General features: G+C 39.0%; 1 long non-coding RNA gene across 1 annotated transcript in view; it reads left to right on the forward strand.

Annotated features, from left to right (window-relative positions):
* Window positions 1–18,133, forward strand: part of LOC148960430 (uncharacterized) — a 24,543-nt gene continuing 6,410 nt past the window's right edge. Inside the window, exon 1 of the long non-coding RNA XR_016145286.1 lies at window positions 1–141. This is a non-coding gene — a long non-coding RNA (uncharacterized LOC148960430). The remainder of the gene's footprint in view (window positions 142–18,133) is intronic.

Consider the following 18,133-nt stretch of genomic DNA (forward strand, 5'->3'; position numbering starts at 1 on the left):
AGGCACGAGAAGTTCATGTATTTGGCCTAGAGAACATACAGGAAATATATGGATTTGAAGAACATGGTAATGGAATTGAATTTGAGTACCATCGTCTGTTTGATGCTCGTTGTTGCTGCCTCTGGTCAAGTTGAAGATGCGGTAAGTAGTCAATCCATCATATTAAAGATTTAAACTTTGCAATTCGGTAACAAAACAATGGATATTGATATCAAGCGATTTTAAAGGTTTCTTTTCTTATCAGGCATAGCATTTTTTAAGGAATTTTTACTGGGAGGAAAAGTTGGTGGATTAAATGATGTAACATAAATAGCAAAGGGCACCCCCTTTTGATTAGCTTAGAATACACTTGAAAAACCTCTTTAAGCCCCGGTCAAACGAACTTAACATTTTACTGAGCAACGCTCAACATGCCTGCTCAGTGAAAAGTTCGTTTCGTTTGACCACCAAACTGAACTTTGCTAAACTCGCGTTTGGCTAACTTGCGCGGTAGATTCAAGTTTTGCACCAAAAATATCTTAAGAGTTTTGGTGGATATTGAGCTCACTAGAACCGTCAAGCTCGCCATTTTGACAACATAAAAAGAAGGCCAAAAGTTTTGCGAGAAACTTTTATTTCTTGTTGCAGAGGCTTGACCACCCTGTACTGAGCAGCACGCTGAGCAAGGCTGAGCGAAATTTGCAATTGTTGAGTATTGCTCAATGCGATGTTCAGTTCGTTTGACAGGGATTTTACAGTCATTTTCTTGCAATCGTTTAAAGCCGCGGTCAAATGAACTAAACATTTCTCTTGGCAGATCGCATTGGAAAACTTTACCTCCGTTCTCTTTACACATTTCATGTAGCACAAATACATTTCAAAAGTACTTTTTGGTTATGCAGTTGGCAAGAAGTTGCAAAGGAACTGTAGGTGGCATGTTCCTCTTGTGCCATCCCGAGTCCTATGTCTTTGTACATAATACCTCGCTTCGATTGATTTACATAGGCCTGACGATTCAGACGATTGGCATGCAAACTATCCTTTGGTTTTCCTTAATAGCTTTTGACTAAATCTAAATCTATAGGACTCATTTTGTTTTTAAACATTACAAACACCATATCTACACTTTTTTCATATTTTGATATATAAATAAAAATTCAAGGTAATGCGAAAGTCATCGAAACTTAGACAGAAATGGGGGAATTTTGAACGGTTTTTCTTCCATAACTTTTGGCAGAAAAAAGATAAAAATACCATTTGGAATGTAATCGGTGGAGCATGGTGTGGCTCATGGTTTTTTATAGTTTGCAAGAGGTAAGAAGTTATTCGAGAACATTTTCAGCGCCCGAATGTTGGCAAAATCGGAATTTTCCAGAAACCGCTCTTCGGTTTTCCTTTAATAGCATTTTCAAATTTAAATTTTTCGCCCAAACACACATCAACTTCTTTTCTCGATACCTGCTACACTTTTTTTATAGTCTGCAGTCGATTTTTGCACTATGTTATGTTTTCAGTTTGTGTCAAACGTAGGACAATTTTTCTAAAGTGCAAAATCCGCCTCAAATCACGTTGTAGACTTGTGTTGATAAATCCTGCGAATCGCTATCACATGAGTCGGTGAGTCGCCAGTTGTTGAATATTCACCAAAACATTGAATTATCTCTCTCTTTTAAAAAACGTTCTACGTTACATTTGACTTGTGAGGTTTAGGAAAATGAGATACTTTTTATACTTGTGACTGATGCCACAACCTAAATCTGACCTAAAACAACTGCCGTTTAGGCGATTTAGCAGAAATGTAGCGGTACTGATTGCTTTGGTGATCCATTTAGGACGCCTAACGATTCCATAACATTCGCTTGAAAACAGCGAAAATCTCACTACTCAGCCCCTCAGGGGTAAACAAAGGCCAGTTTTGGACGGTGACGTGCCATTTTTGTTCAAAATATGAACCCATAATTTCACAAACACTATGAAAACTATACTCGTAATTCCGCAAGACAGTAAAAATTTCTCAAGCCGCAACAAAATCATCAAACAAATTTTGCATGGCCTTTGCCCAAAATCATAATATTACACACATATTTCATACTTTCATTTCTAACTGGACATTCATTTCGTTAATGCTAAATTTCCCAAATATTTTCTAAATTCCTAAATTCCTGAATACGTCCCGTACCTCAAAACCTATTAACGTAACCCCCCCCCCTCCCCCCTCTCTCCGAGCCCTGCTTATCTTTTACTCTCATAAAGCCCCGTACGCCGGGGCGAAATATTAGCCTTTACTGATTTACATACGTGTATTTATTGTTGCTTATTCTCGGCGTATTGCGGTGTTTCATATTTGCTACATTTTTATCGACTTTTTACCACAAGAACTCCTTGGAGCCCGTCGAGCAGCCTGCTACAGTGGCCTTTTCTGCATTTACACAAAGAAGAAATTGTTGCTGCAGGCCTGGTTGCTCTAATTATATAGAAGCGCTAGATGTCTAACTTGACCTAATTGCCTATGGGGGTGGTGAGGCAAAATCACTCAAGCGGAAATACTGGCAAAAAGACGATTCCGCATAAGGGCTCAGTACGGGAAATTGCAAGGAGGACGAAGGAAAAGCAATATTTTTGAAAATCGGCATAAATTTGAAAGTTCAGCTATACTGTATTAGCTTGCCATATTCATTTTGAAGTTTTAAGCTATAAATTGTTTTGGTAAATGGGGTTTTAATATTTTAAAAAAAATTTCTTGCTGCAGCGTTCGTAAAGGCAATGGCGTTGGCAATGTTTACGTTGACAAAAATATTGATTTCAGGCTTATTCGAAAAAAATCATTTATATGAGAAGATATTGTTAATACTTCCGGTCTAGAATATATAGTTTGGGTTTTTATTGAAGATAGGCGAGCAGCATTCCATAGTTTCGTGCGAACAAAGAATGCCACTTTTATTATTCTTCTATTCTCTTTATATATAAGATTCTAAAATAGATTTATATTTAAAGTTTTGATAAACAATTGCAAAAATTCGGATGTTAAAAACAATATTCCCTTACTGATAGTTGAATCCTACGATTCACTGCTAATGTCAATTCATGGGCGGCGCAAAAGAGGCTGGGGGCTTCAGCCCCTACACTTTTTTACAACTAAGATGATTTTCAACAAAAAATGAAATTGACTAACAGAAAATGATAGCGAAATAAATCCTTTAATAGACTTAATTTCAAAGGAATCAGGCTGTTCGGGTTTGACTTCGTTTTTATTCGTATCAAGGTATTTCTCATAGAGTTTCATGGACAAACAGATACAAACAGGGCCACATTTCCCATTGGGGTTCATAGGCCTACTAACATATTGGTGCCCCAGTTTTATATGGTGTCAAAGGGTTCCTCCTACAAGTATCTGTTAGTACCAAGGCCCACGCGACAGGGGGGGGGGGGGAGCAGAGGAGACACGGCCCCTCCGCCTTTTTGCAAAGCAAGTAGTTTTAAAGCTGCAGTAAAAGGGGAAGGAAGCCTTGACCCCTGTTTTAGTTTAGCCTTGGCCCCCCAATTTCAAATTCGTGGCGTGGAAAAATGTTTCCGCTGAAGAGGTACCAGAGGCACATGATGAACCTCCACCTCAAGATGATAACCAAACTTCAAGTGTCCTTTTTATAACAATGCAATTGAATCTTTGTCAATAATTTTAGGCTTAGGCCCTCAATGAGGGCACAGCCTCCTTTTCTGCTCTTATTGTGAGGAGAAATAGCTGTGCCCTGCACGAGCACAAACAGGAAGCAAGTCAAAAAAATCTACCTGTAAAAGCAACCCTCTATAATAGCTCAATTTATATTCGTAAAATGATTTTTGTTATCGTGATTTCTTTGTCTGTGATTCTTTGCGAATAAGCCCAAAAGCAATAATTGTGACAACATAAATAATGGCTAGGCCGGTGCCGCTGCCGCAGCCCGCAGCAAGTAAAATTTTTAAAAAATCCTAAAAACCCGTTTGCCAAAACAATTTATAGCTTAAAACCTTCGAAATGAATATGGCAAGCCGATACTGTATAGCTTACCTCTCAGGTATGCCGATTTTCGAATATACTGGTTTTCCTTCTTGGAATCGTCTTTCTGCCAGTATTTCCGCAAGCAAGTTAGATATCTAGCGCCTGCGGTGCTTCTTTATCATTGGTTTGGTCGCAATATTTTCCAATGAGAGGCTAACAGCTTTTTGTCCAAATCAGCCTTGTAAAACTCACAGACCAACCTCTCAAATTTGTTACCATCCCAAGCGTAAATCAACAAGTTCTCCAAACGAATATTTTTCTTGTAGCCATCCTGATAAATTCTTTCTTTTACGGAAGAGGTAATTAAGTTTAAAGCTTGGTAGTATATTTATTGATAAGAACTTTCCAACTGTGTATGAAATTTAGCACGTGCGTTGCCTTGCCTTCTTTATAACAAACAGGCCCTTTTTTGATTGGGGAAACCATGGTTTGCTGACATTCAAACCAGGGATGTAATGGTTTGGGGGGCTCAGGGAGGGCGCAGATCCCCTTGTTAAGAGTTTCGAAAAAAGTGGGCTCAGTCCCCCCCCCCCCCCCTATTGTTTATGCTTGGATACAGCGAAGAATCATATAATGCAAACAAAGCTGTAAAGAATTGTTACTTCACCAAAAGTCAGACATTGACAACTAAACCAGAAGAGGAAAAGAGAAACAACTGAAAGATTTAAAGGCATTGCAAGCTTTATATGCATGAAAATGTACACAAAGTTTGACATATACAGATAGAAAATTCTTGAATGATTTCTTACTGAGTACGTTTAGTTGCAGTTTTCTATAGAAATTGGTTTTTTGTTGCATTTGGAAATGCCTGAATCAATCTGTTATCCGTAAACTATGAATACTTTTCAGGTTCACTGAATAACAGTTCTGCATGACATTTTCAGTAGCACAGTTCATTAGCTGATAAATCACCTCTGTTTTGTTAACACGGAAGGAAATGTCTAAATTCAAAATCCAACCAATGGGTCATTATTATTAAGAAGAAAGTTCTTCCTTATCGATGCCATAAATATTTTAGATGCATTTCTGCCATTCTTGGAATGCCATATATCAAAATTTCACTGAAACCCTGAATAATATAAACATTTTGCCTCCTCACTTGCAATAACGTCCCTCCCCCGTCGTACTCTTCCCACAGTATTGATGCTCTCATCTCAGCTGCCGCTCACACATAAACAATGTACCTGGCTACTCAACCAATGTTTCGAAAAACATTAACTCGCGACATTGTCAAATTGCAATGATTACATGACATAAACAGCTTAGAAATTTCATAGATCTTCCCTTGTTAAAATTTTACGACTACATCCCTGATTCAAACTGAGACTTAGCTTTCATAACCAGTCTCCAGAAAATACAGAAGCCCTCTTCTGTTCGAATGCTTTCGAGTGTTTTAACAGCCATTCTCGCCACTGTCTACCAATCTGCTGCAGAGATGTCCCCCTTCTGAACTGTTTTGCTATGGTTGTTAGAATGTTTCAGTATTTTCTGGGATAGCATGACGCCAAACGGTAAGTCGAATCTGTCCATCTGAGACTGAACACCTTTAATACGAATAATCTGGTCACTGTCCTTGTGGGTATCAAGGGACTTTTCCCATGCTTTCAATAAACTTGGTAATTATCAATGATGCCGCTGCATGCATCCGTGAATCCGGAGCAAACTGAAATTTTGCCTTTTACAACAGCAGATCTCTCTTAGGGGATCGCTTTTTCAACTTTGTGACTTCTCTTGTTGTATCTAATGCATCTTGATTAAATAATTTGTTGGTAAAGACAGTTTTTTCGCTAAATTTAGAAAAAATAGTTCCAAGTTCCTTTTGCCATTTAAGCAATGGTTTGGAAAGTGTAGCTATTTCCCGGCAACACCGCTTCCATCTAAAGGGAAGCACGTTCGGCGAATTTGCTAGCGAATTCGATAAAGAATTTGCTCAAGTAGAAGCCGGCCTTAAAAGAAGACCTGCTAGCGTAAGATAATTCTCACTGAATTTTATTAGCAATTGTACATAAACGGAGAGATTGTACAGAATTCTATTAGCAATTGTACACAATTGTACATCGACCATACTGTTATATTACACTTTAACTACAGTGCAACTAAGTATATATAAAATAACTCACGGCCCTTTTCAACTCGACTTGTGGCAGAAAGGAGCAGAGAGACAACGACTTCTTTCGTCAGCATTTTGAACGAACAGCAAGATGCTTCTCCCAAAAAGCCTAATTCTTAAAACTACTACAGCGTATTTATATATACAAGCATTTTACAAGTATTAATAACAACCAATCAGCTAAAAACACGTAAGACCTACAACCAAAAGAAACCTAGATAATTAACAGCGGAAATAAAGTGTTTGCCAAATATTTAAATTATACCCTACAATGGTTCGTTCGATCTGGTGCACAACACAACCTCCCCCTTTGAAATCGAGCCTCCCGGCTCGAAAACGCGTCAAACTGGTAAAATCTCCTGTGGTGTACAGTAATCCTCGGGACGAGTGATAGAGGGCTCATCTACAGACGAGTCACTTTTTGCTATCGGGTTAGGTTCTGGTAGAAAACTGTCTGGCGGTAAATCCACATCACTGAGATCAACGAACGTGTCACATTGCGGAGGAGCAGCGGTTGGACGGTCCGACGGATCGACGTACAGCTTCATGCGGTTTGCGTGCACTGGAACACTAACTGGACGGTTGTCGAGTGTCCTTAAACGAAAATGAACAGGCGATAACTTCTTGACAACGCGATATGGTCCGTGGTAGTTATGGGCTAACTTTTTGGAAAGACCCTTTCTCATTTTTGGGGTGTACACCCAGACTTTGGATCCGATATCAAAGGAGACTGGCGCACTGTTCTGATCGTAGTAGTGTTTCATGCGCTGTTGAGCCAACTCTGTATTTGTCTTAACTATGCGACGGGCGTTTTCCAGATTTTCGACAATGCGAGCACGGTGTTCTGCAACGGAGGACGAAAGTTTTGCTGTCGAAGGCAAAATAAGAGACGCATCAATTGGCAGACGAGGCTCTCGCCCATATAAAAGATAAAACGGCGATTCGTGGGTCGTAGCGTGAGGCGAGACACGGTAAGCGAAAAGCACCAATGGCAGGTGGCGGTCCCAATCCCTCTGATTTGAGCTGACATACATCGACAACGCTTCCGCAAGGGTACCATTAAACCTTTCGACTAGTCCGTCCGTTTGCGGATGATACGAGGTAGTCCGAAGTTGGCGAGTGTTGAGCAATTTGCAGACCTCTGTAACGATAGATGCAAGAAAATTCGAACCCCGATCTGATAAAAGCGTTTTCGGAGCACCATGGCGAGCGAGAATCTTGTCCACAAGCAAGTTAGCAATCATGGACGCTTCAGTAGAAGGCAAAGCAAAAGCTTCAGGCCACCGTGTGTAATAATCAGAAAAACCACAATATAACGGTTGCCGTCGTTTGTAACGGGAAACGGGCCTAATACGTCCATGGCTACTCGATCAGAGGCTCCTTCGACAGGAATAGGCAGCAAGGGTGCCTTCTTCTTACCCCTAGGCACCTTCTTCATCGAACAATCAATACATGAAGTACACCAATGTTCAACGTCTTTATACATGCCGTGCCAATAATAACGAGAACGAATTTTCTCATACGTTTTAAAAACGCTTAAATGACCAGCAGTAGGTTCATCGTGACAAGCAATAAGAATCTCTCGGCGAAGGCTTGCAGGAATTACCACCTGAGAACATAAAGACTGAACATGTCGTTTACTAGGTGTCCATAAATGACATAAAACCCCATTTTCGTCCAGATAGTACGAGTCGACAGTCAGTAGCAGAGTACGCGCTTTATTGTTATCATCTGGCAAGAGAGAACACTCGAGGTACTCAATAATGGCGAAAAGGTCACGATCTTCGCGTTGTAATTTGGTGAGCTGTGGAGGAGCAGGACATGGGTGCCTAATAGAAGCCATAGGCGGAGAAAGACCAGAAACAGTGGTTGAGGAATAAGATCGTCGTGAAAGCGCATCTGCGTTGTTGTTGGAAGGTCCAGGGCCATAAACAATGTCAAAATCGTACTGCTGCAGCTGCAACGCCCAGCGAGCAAGCCGACCTGTAGGATCCTTCACATTCATGAGCCATGAAAGGCTACTGTGGTCTGTATGGACAAAAAATTTACGGCCATGAAGATAAGGTTGATACCGTTTAATTCCATCCACTACAGCAAGAGCTTCACGTTCCGTGGTGCTATAGCGTTTTTCAGCATTATTCAGCTCACGCCCACCATAGGCCACGACATACTCCACACCCGCAACTCGTTGGCCGAGAATATACCCAAGAGCCGAGTTGCTGGCATCAGTATACAGGTGAAAAGGCTCACTAAAAACGGGATAAGCTAAAACAGGATTGGAACACAAACTCTGCTTTAGTATGTTGAAAGCGTGTTGACATTCAGCACTCCACACAAACTTGACGTCCTTTCTTGTTAGCTGATTTATAGGTAAAGCTATGCGTGCAAAATCATGGACAAAACGTCTGTAATAGTTACAGAGACCAAGAAAACTGCGTACATCCTTCACATTGGACGGCACTGGAAACGAGTTTACAACTTCAAGCTTGTCTGGGTCAGCAGAAATACCATTTGCAGAGACAATAAACCCAAGAAATTTCACAGAATGGCGAGCAAAGTGGCACTTACTTGGTTTCAATTTCAAGTTAGCCTGACGTATGCGATCGAAAACGAGAGACAGCCTTTGCAAATGTTCTTCAAAAGTAGAAGAAAAAACGATAATATCGTCTATATAGATGAGACAAACCTTCCATTCTAGGCCAGCAAGAACTCTCGACATCAGTCGTTGGAAAGTCGGTGGAGTGTTTGTTAAACCAAAACTCATTACATTATATTCGAACAATCCTGCATGTGAAACGAAGGCAGTTTTTTCTCGTGAAGACGGATGCATGGCAACTTGGTGATAGCCCGACTGCAGATCGAGCGTTGTAAAGAACTGAGATCCAGAAAGAGCGTCAAGGGCATCATCAATGCGAGGAAGAGGATAACTGTCTTTGCGAGTGACAGCATTTAATTTTCGATAGTCGACACAAAATCTCGTCGTACCGTCTTTCTTCTTTACTAAAACTACAGGAGAGCTCCAAGGGCTCGAAGAAGGTTGAATCACATTTTGAGATAGCATATTTGAAATCTGTGTTTCAATTTCTTCACGTTGCAATTGAGAGACTCGATAAGGTGAAGACTTAATGGGCCGAGCATCCCCTGTGTAAATTTCGTGTTCGATGATGGAAGTATGGCCGAGATCAAGGCTAGATGAGGCGAAAATATCTTTATACGATAAAAGTAATTGTGAGAGAGCTGCATTCTGGGCCTCTGAAAGATCGACATTCTTAATAGACTCAAGTTCGGAAAGGAGGCTGTGAGGTTGTGGAGCAGAATCCATAGCTGAGACACTCCTTTTAAAGGAAAGATGTCAGTGTGCAAAAGTTCAGAAAACGTGCCGATGACTGTTCCTTTATGAAGAAGCACTGGTTCATCAGAAGGATTTAACAAACGAAACGAGACATTTCCTTCACTAGTTGGGCATGAAATAGAAGCTGCTGGGAGGAGGCGATAACGAGAGGTTAATTTCTCATTACCTTCGACGAGGCCTGCGACAGAACTACTGTGCGACTGCAAAAGCTGCACAGGAATAATAGCTTCAGAACGAGGTTCAATGACGAATGAAGAAAAAACTGCGACAGAGCAAAGCAATGGAGGTGTATTGCCAGTTATAAATGAGACAGTGTTATCATTCGTAAATGTTACAATATGGCCAGGAACATCAATAACAGCATGGGTTTTATGCAGAAAGTCACGACCTAACACAACATTGTAAGCTAGGCCAGAGACAACTGAGGCCTGACATTCATAATGCTCATTACCAGTGGTGAGAGGAAACGTCACAAAACCTTTCACAGCAACAGTGGCACCATTTGCAGTTTGAATACTTTCGAGTCCATTACGCGGCGTCTGCAGCGAGTAATGCATGCGCAGAGCAGAATTAAAAAACTTTCACTAATTACGGAAATAGCGGCGCCAGTGTCTACGAGTAATTTAACCTGCTCATTTTCAACTGATCCCCAAATCAAGACATTTCCAAGTATCGAAGATTCGTCACTTGATGATGTCCCTTTTAGTAAGCACGGTACTGCGTAGGTTCCCTTTCTTGGCTCGATATCAATGTCATTTAGAGGTTTTTCTAATTGAAACTTGGCACTAGTCAAACGATTTCGTTTATTAACCCATTGTTCGAAAGACGAATCAGCTTTTTCACAAAACGGGGGCTTCATTTGCTTTTCAACCGTTTGGGCCTCCTTCAATTCCCCCAACGAGAAGGCCCTTGTTCGTTTAATTAATTTGTACCGGATCTGTCCTGCTGAAAGTTTTGAGTTGACCGAAAGCGAGAATTATTTTGAACTGCATTTTCTCTACCAGAAACACCACTATTATTACTTCTACAATATCGAGCCACATGACCCACACGATAGCAGTTGTTGCGAATAGGTTGCCCATCGGTGGTACGTAAATTACGCCCCCTTGCATAGCTTTCCCTTACACCTTGTTGAAGCCTGTTCATGGGTTGAGGTTTGCCAGACACAAAACGTTGATCAATTGCAGCAATTAGCTCTGTTTTAAGATTCAGGAGGTCACTTTGAAAAGAGCTTTGATTTGCAACATGATTACCATATGTACCACCACCCAAGTTGTTACCATAATCAATTTGATCTAAAGCGTTTAACTGGCCGGTTCTCTTGTTGCTAGCCAACGCAAGCAATATATTAACTTGGCCCTCAAGTTCTTTAATACGCTGGTCTTGCGAAATGGTTTGCGGGACGGTTGGGCCGAAAGACTTTGAAACAGCGTCACGGAGGCGGGCAAGGTTGTCTGCCTCTGTGAAAGTTTTTGGCTGGTTTAAAACAACATGGTTCTTTAGTTCTGCGCTTAGGCCGTTTATGAAAATGTTCATCATTTCTAACTCATTTAGATTCAGTCGTTGACACTTTTTTATGATGTCTTCAGTGTAGGTTACTAGAGGCTCATGTTCGAGCTGTTTTCGGGCATAAAGTTCTTGCCGTATCAAAAACTGGATGTTTTTGTTGCCAAATCTTGCAATTAAAGCTTCAATTAAGCTATCGAAAGTTCCTGCAGTTTCGTCTGAGAGCGTCTGAAACCATGCCAAAGCTGGGCCATTAAGCAGCAATGGAAGTGCACTTAATTTTTTTGCATTGCCCCAACCATAGAACCTGGCAAGTCGATTAAATTTTACAACCCATTCATTTACGTCTTCATTTTGGAATCCACTGAAAGGCGGTTGTTTAAAAAGTCCCGACTGGGCGTTTCCCTCCAGGGCTGCCTGCATAGCAGACACACGGTTTTGTAATTCTTCTACCGTTGCTTCCATTTTAACTACGTGAATAACTAAACAATTTCACAATATTTCCAAAGTTTTGCCGAAATGAGTGCAACCACGGATTTTGTTTTCGAGTTATCAAGAAGAAAACGAGCGGAATTAAAGTCTGTCTTGAACAATCTTTAGACAAGTATATCAGCATTCTGAAATTGCTTCTCGAAAGTTCAGTTCAATCTTCACTTTTAACGGAAATCCGACGTAATAATAAAAACGATACAAGATAACCAATGCGGCGAAGACGTCAAAATTTCCAAAGAAACAAGAAATAAAAACCATACCCAGAACATCAACCCCGAACAATTCCAGTGAATACGTCAAAACGGCAAGTGAAATAAGAAAAAGAAAACTATATACAAAAACATATGAAAAGCATCAAACCCGAGCAAATACAGCGACTACGTCAAAACGGCCAATGAAAAATGCAATAAAACCTATATTCGACACCAAAATGTAAAACGCAAGTTTATCGGTTTTTTTTTTCAGCACGCCAATAAGTATTCTCGACCGGTCACGTCGTGGTCACCAATATGTTATATTACACTTTAACTACAGTGCAACTAAGTATATATAAAATAACTCACGGCCCTTTTCAACTCGACTTGTGGCAGAAAGGAGCAGAGAGACAACGACTTCTTTCGTCAGCATTTTGAACGAACAGCAAGATGCTTCTCCCAAAAAGCCTAATTCTTAAAACTACTACAGCGTATTTATATATACAAGCATTTTACAAGTATTAATAACAACCAATCAGCTAAAAACACGTAAGACCTACAACCAAAAGAAACCTAGATAATTAACAGCGGAAATAAAGTGTTTGCCAAATATTTAAATTATACCCTACAATGGTTCGTTCGATCTGGTGCACAACAATACCATTTATTACAAATGAACCTGTAATTTTGAATTAATTTTCTAACTCGTGAATAAAATACCAACAAAATGAAGGGCAAAAAGCTCCCTCAGAAATCATGCCCTAGACATCAGAAAATCAGTCATGAGGCTACGTTCCCACATCATCAAGAGCGAGTTGGGCCGTTGGTGCATCGGTGCAAATCGCTAAACCTACCACTGATTTAAACAGGAAGTGGTTACTTTGGAATTTTCCATAATAACCCCCAAATTTAATTGATAAAGGGGAGGGAATTGACAAGAAAAGACTCTTTTCCCCACTAACAGCCGATGCACCATTCCTACCAAATAGCATCCAAATAAATGCTAACAGCATAAAGGAATGCCTAAAGGTACGAGAAATTTTTTTAAAGGCATCAAGAGAAAAAAGAGGGAGAGAGGGCCGGGAAAAAAACAGCACACTCTATTCGTCGCCTTTCACCAAGCAAAGTGAAACCAACACTATGCCAAAAAACCTTAAATACTCCTAAGAATAACCTAGGGAATGAAAACCGCCATAAGCCATAAATGTTGCCCTAGCATTACTAAACAAAACCCCCGGAGGCCAAGACTACTTCGCAATACCAATAAACGAGTAACACAAATGCAAGAGAACCACGAGAAAGCGCGAGGGGCAAATCACTCCAAGAAAATCTCGTACACCTTTTGTGAAAATCCTATTGTTTCATCTGAAAATCCCCGGAAATCCTTTTGTTTTAGGCAAAATCTCGCACGCTATTTGCAAGAGTGAATCGCCCCTCGAGAAAGCGTGGCACATGAGACCAAAAATATGAATAACAGTCAATAATCAACTCAGGAGTAACAGCCAGTGCAAAAGCCCCTCGTCAAATTAACTCTGAATAAATTTCACTTAATCATCATTTAAACATACATAAACTATGAAGTATATATGGTTTACTAGTATAGAGGGTAAAAGTTGAAACTGAATTAGAGTACTTATCTATTTCTCAAAGTACTACTTAATAATGCAAATGTTTTCATAATGTTACTAAAATTTTTGGGCCCCCCTTTATCTCAGATAACGTGGAGTAACATTCCTTGCGCATTTTATTGAATGACCTATATGTTGCATACTTGCTTAGTCGTCCAGTTACATAAGTAAAATTCGAGCGGGTTTTTTCCAAGTTGAAATGCATAAAGACTCGATTACGAGCAAGAATGACGCAAGTAAACCTTTAAGGCTCGATGCTGATAAGTGTGAAAAATGAATACATGAATCTCTTACCGTCTGACGAAATTATAAACAAGGTAGCAGCAAAAACAAAGGAAATGAAACGGCTACCTTTGTCAAAAATTGTATGCATTGTTGATTCATATTTTCAGCTTGGGAGATCCGTACTTCTTTGCCTAATATCCTTTTAGCATATAATGGTATGTCTTTAAATAATTGTATTGCACAGGGACGCCGGGTCACATTTTGGGGTGAGGGGGCACTAGACAAACTAGCAAACATTTGCGGTGGTTTTTCAACCATTATCCTAGATGCCATAAAACAATATAATACTTCAGCAAAAAATTGAGAGGGCGACGTCCCCCAGCCCCCTGTCTCCGGCATGCCTGTAATTGGATTTTCCCTGCAAAAAAATATTCCCACCTCGCCCCTGTCAATACAGCCGCCCATTATCAATTGGGAGTGTCTTGAAGTGCAGTGATTATTTTTTGCGGTAAACTGATTGGGAGTGTAGAGTGTAGACGTCGATTGTGAACAAAGATTGATTTTCAATATTTGTTTTCAATATTCTGGAGAACCAGCAATAGATTAAATGTTTTCTTAACAAACTGGGGACTTTGTCGCTCGCCCGCAATATATTGTCTCATACAATCTCGTCATTTATCCTATCTGTGGCTTGAATAGCGGTTAGGCTTGCCATGCCGACTATCGATTTCAAGAGATAGAATTTTGCAAAGATACCTAAGGTGTGTTCAGATGTGTCCAATTCTACTAATGTAATAATACTCTAATTCGACTTACGGCCTCATTTTGAAAAATTCTTTAAAATCTTTAATGCAAAACTTTTGACCTCAGACTCGGATTGAGACAATGAGATAGTAGCGCCTATGGCGCTTGAAGTCTAACTCGGGTCATGCTGTGTACTGCCGAGTGAGGCAAATTTGTTTACTTACGCCATTTTAAATAGTGGCAAAAAGCGAGCTGCAATAGGGTTCAGTATGGAAAATTGCTTGTTTTAATGAACGATTTCCTCGTGGCTCACAACTATTTCAGTGCCTTTTCTGATGCAGGTAGTTAGAGGAGTTATAAATCAACAATACATAACATTCTTTTGGGGTGGAAAAGGAGGCTGCTTGGCAAAGTTCAGGAAGAGGCTATCAACAATTCACGATTGAAATTTTGGAAAAGCCACTGAAACTTTAGAGTGATTGAAATTTTAGAAAATGTTTAACGGTGGTTGAAACTTTGGAAATGACTGAAATTTTTAAGACAAAACAGAGCAACTAAACCTTTAGATAATCACTAAACTTTTAGAAAGTTGGTGAAATTTTAGAAAGAGCTAGTTTTGGCGGTATATGCGCGCCATAGATCTGCGCCAAGGTTTTCGGTAGGGAAAATCTACCAGAAAGATATGCGTTAGGTGAATACAACCACTTGTAACAGGAACTTTGAAATGAAAACATGTTTCTCTTATTTCACAATTGATTTTCTTTGAGTAAAGAAAACTTTTTTATCATCTAAAATAATGCTAAGTACAAGTGCGTTGCGCTAGAACCTCAGGGCAAATGGTAGCACATTCCCCTCCCACGCATTAACTCATGTTAACTCATAGTGGAAACTAAGATTTACAAGTTTTCAAAAAACAACATGAAAAATTATATCCGGCCCAAAATAATGATGATAAAACCAAATCTGACCTTAAAAAAGTCGTATAATTAGATTTGGAGAGTTGTTAAAAACGAGTCCGTAAATCTAATTGGTGTATATCTCAAGATTATTCGCCTATGGAGCCCTATGGTTCCACAAAAGATCTAGGAATTCGACAAGATTTAGCTCACAAAGCCCTTTGAATTTAGGGAAGCTAACAGTGGGGAAATTTGGGATCAGATAAACAAACTTAATACCAGAAAGACCTCACCAATAGAAAGTATACCTGCTAGGATATTTAAAGAATATTCAGACATTTTCTCTGAAATTTTACAAAGAACATTTTATGAGGAACTATCTAATATGACATGTCAAAAAGAACTCAAATTAGGAGACAACTCATCGTTGCATAAAAAAGATGATAAATCCAGTAAGAAAGATTTTAGACCAATTATTACCTTACCGTCAGCATCAAAAATATATGACAGAATCATGGAATCACAAATTGCTTCCTTCGCTCATGGTTTTCTATCACCACTGCTATGTGGTTTCAGAAGGAATTATAGCACCCAACATACATACTCAGACTCATAGAAAATTGCAAAAAAGCTCTAGATACTAAACAAACAGCCAGTGCACTATTAATGGATCTGTCAAAAGCATTTGACTGTCTGAATCATGACCTAATGATTGCTAAACTCAATACTTATGGTTTTAGTAGAAGCACCTTGAATTTTACATTATCCTATTTTAGCCAGAGGAAACAAAGAGTCAAAATAAACGGCTCTTTCAGTGAATAGAAAACCACGAGTGTAAATGTGCTACAAGGATCAGTTTTGGGACCTCTTTTGTTCAATATATACATAAATGACATGTTTATGTTTATATCAAATAGCCAAATATGCAATTATGCTGATGACAAAACGCTATATGTCATCCACCAAGACATTAATCAAGCTTTAAAAACACTAGAACAAAACTTAGTTATTTTGAGAGAATGGTTTCAAAATAATTATTTGAAACTGAATGGGGACAAATGCCTCCTTAAAATTTTGGTAAAGGCAGCAATGACACATCTCTGAAAATAGATTAAACGATAATTAAACCAAGTTAAGAACAAAAACCTCTTGGAATAAGTATTGATAATAATTTGTCGTTCAATGGACACGTACAATCGATACGCAAAAAGGCCAGCCAAAAGCTGCATGCTTTATCCCGAATCTCCAATTACATGGATGATAAAAAAGTAAAACAGACCATGCACGTCTTCATTTTATCACAATTTAGCTACTGCCCTTTAATTTGGATGTTTTGTGATCGACAGATGAAAAACAGAATAAATTGAATCCTTGAAAAGTCTTTGCATCTTGCCTATTAATCTATGTACTATGAATCAAACTTTCAAACTCTTCTTGAAAAAGACAACTCGACATCTATCCATGATAAAAATCTGCAATTGCTTCTTACAAAAATATATAAAACTTTACATAATCTCAACCCAAGTGTCATGAAAGAGATCTTTACTGAAAGAAATACATGCTATAATCTTAGAAACATATCCCAAATATCGCTATCAAAACCAAAATCAAATTTTTATGGTATAGAAAGTGCAACCTTTATGGGATCCAAGATATGGCAAAAGCTTACAAATGACATTAAAGCATCTTCTAGCCTCGCAATATTCAAGAAAAAGATTAAAACTTCAAAAGATACAAAATTCAACAGCAGACTATGCAAACCTTACGTTGCGCAGATTGGATTCTTGAAATAGTCATCAAATAACTGTATATTTTTATCAAATGAGTCATCCTTTTAATTTTGTACATTTCCTATTTTTATCCATTCATTGTAATTAATTTAAGATTTGTAAATGTAGTATAAATAGTAGGCTTCAATTAGCTGTTATATTAGCTAAAAAAATTGCTTCGCCTACTGTAAATAATTTTATAAAAATAACAATTATAATAATAATTATTATAATATTGAACCCTCCGACGGCGCTCTTCTATTGTCGGGCATGACTTAAACATAGGGTTTCCAATTTAGTCATGCCAATAACTATGAACATGACCAAACCCTGTGTTTCAGGCTTGATTATCATTATGTTTTTCCTTCGAGATGTGAAGAAATATACGTTTTTGCGAAGCTTTGATGTTGAATGTCCAATATGTTTTAATTAGTCGTGTGTTGACCACACCGAGGGGTGTATCACTTCCCAAACAGCATACGAGATTTTTTAGAACAATAGGATATTTTTGAGAGATTTTCCTCGAAAATAAAATGTTTTTTGCCAAAGGCGCACGGAATTTCCATGGAGTGATATGCCCTTTGGGTCACACTGTGGAGCAGACACACGTTGCTTTTAGTTCATTCTCAGCAACCGCCTTGAATTTCCACTGTTTGCACTTCCGTGGTTGCAATTTTTTGAAATGGAAAAGGGGTCAAGTTTGCCTTTTTCATGGAGAAATGACTCATGTATGTGTTCTACCAAAAATCGATTGCAATCAGTTGTGCGAGAAGGATTCTTTTCGGTCTAGTTAGCTTCTTCAAGACTGATTGTGATTCTCATTGAAATTGCAAACTAGATTTCCTTTTCAAAGCACGATGTTTATCCAAACACATATTTTTGGGGTTATACACTCGATGGAGATTGTTTTGCCCAAAACAAAAAAGAATCAACCTTATCAAAGCGTTAACTCAAAGGGCAGTGTTGATTTTTTCAAAGTCTAAACTAGACTTGGAACTTGAACAACTAAAAAAGGTTTTGCTTGATAACGGCTATCCAGTGGATGTCATTTCAGTTTACATTACAATGAGGAAAAATGCAAGCTTTTCGAGCTGAAATAAAATATATGGTCCTCAAAAATGCCCGCTTTATCTAACACTACCATATATAGGTAACATTTCCTTGCAATTTGAAAGTCAGATCAAACAGACCATGACACAATG

This window comes from Rhopilema esculentum, chromosome 4 (genome assembly GCF_057945365.1).
Source record: "Rhopilema esculentum isolate cy_ngs chromosome 4, ASM5794536v1, whole genome shotgun sequence".
NCBI lineage: Eukaryota > Metazoa > Cnidaria > Scyphozoa > Rhizostomeae > Rhizostomatidae > Rhopilema > Rhopilema esculentum.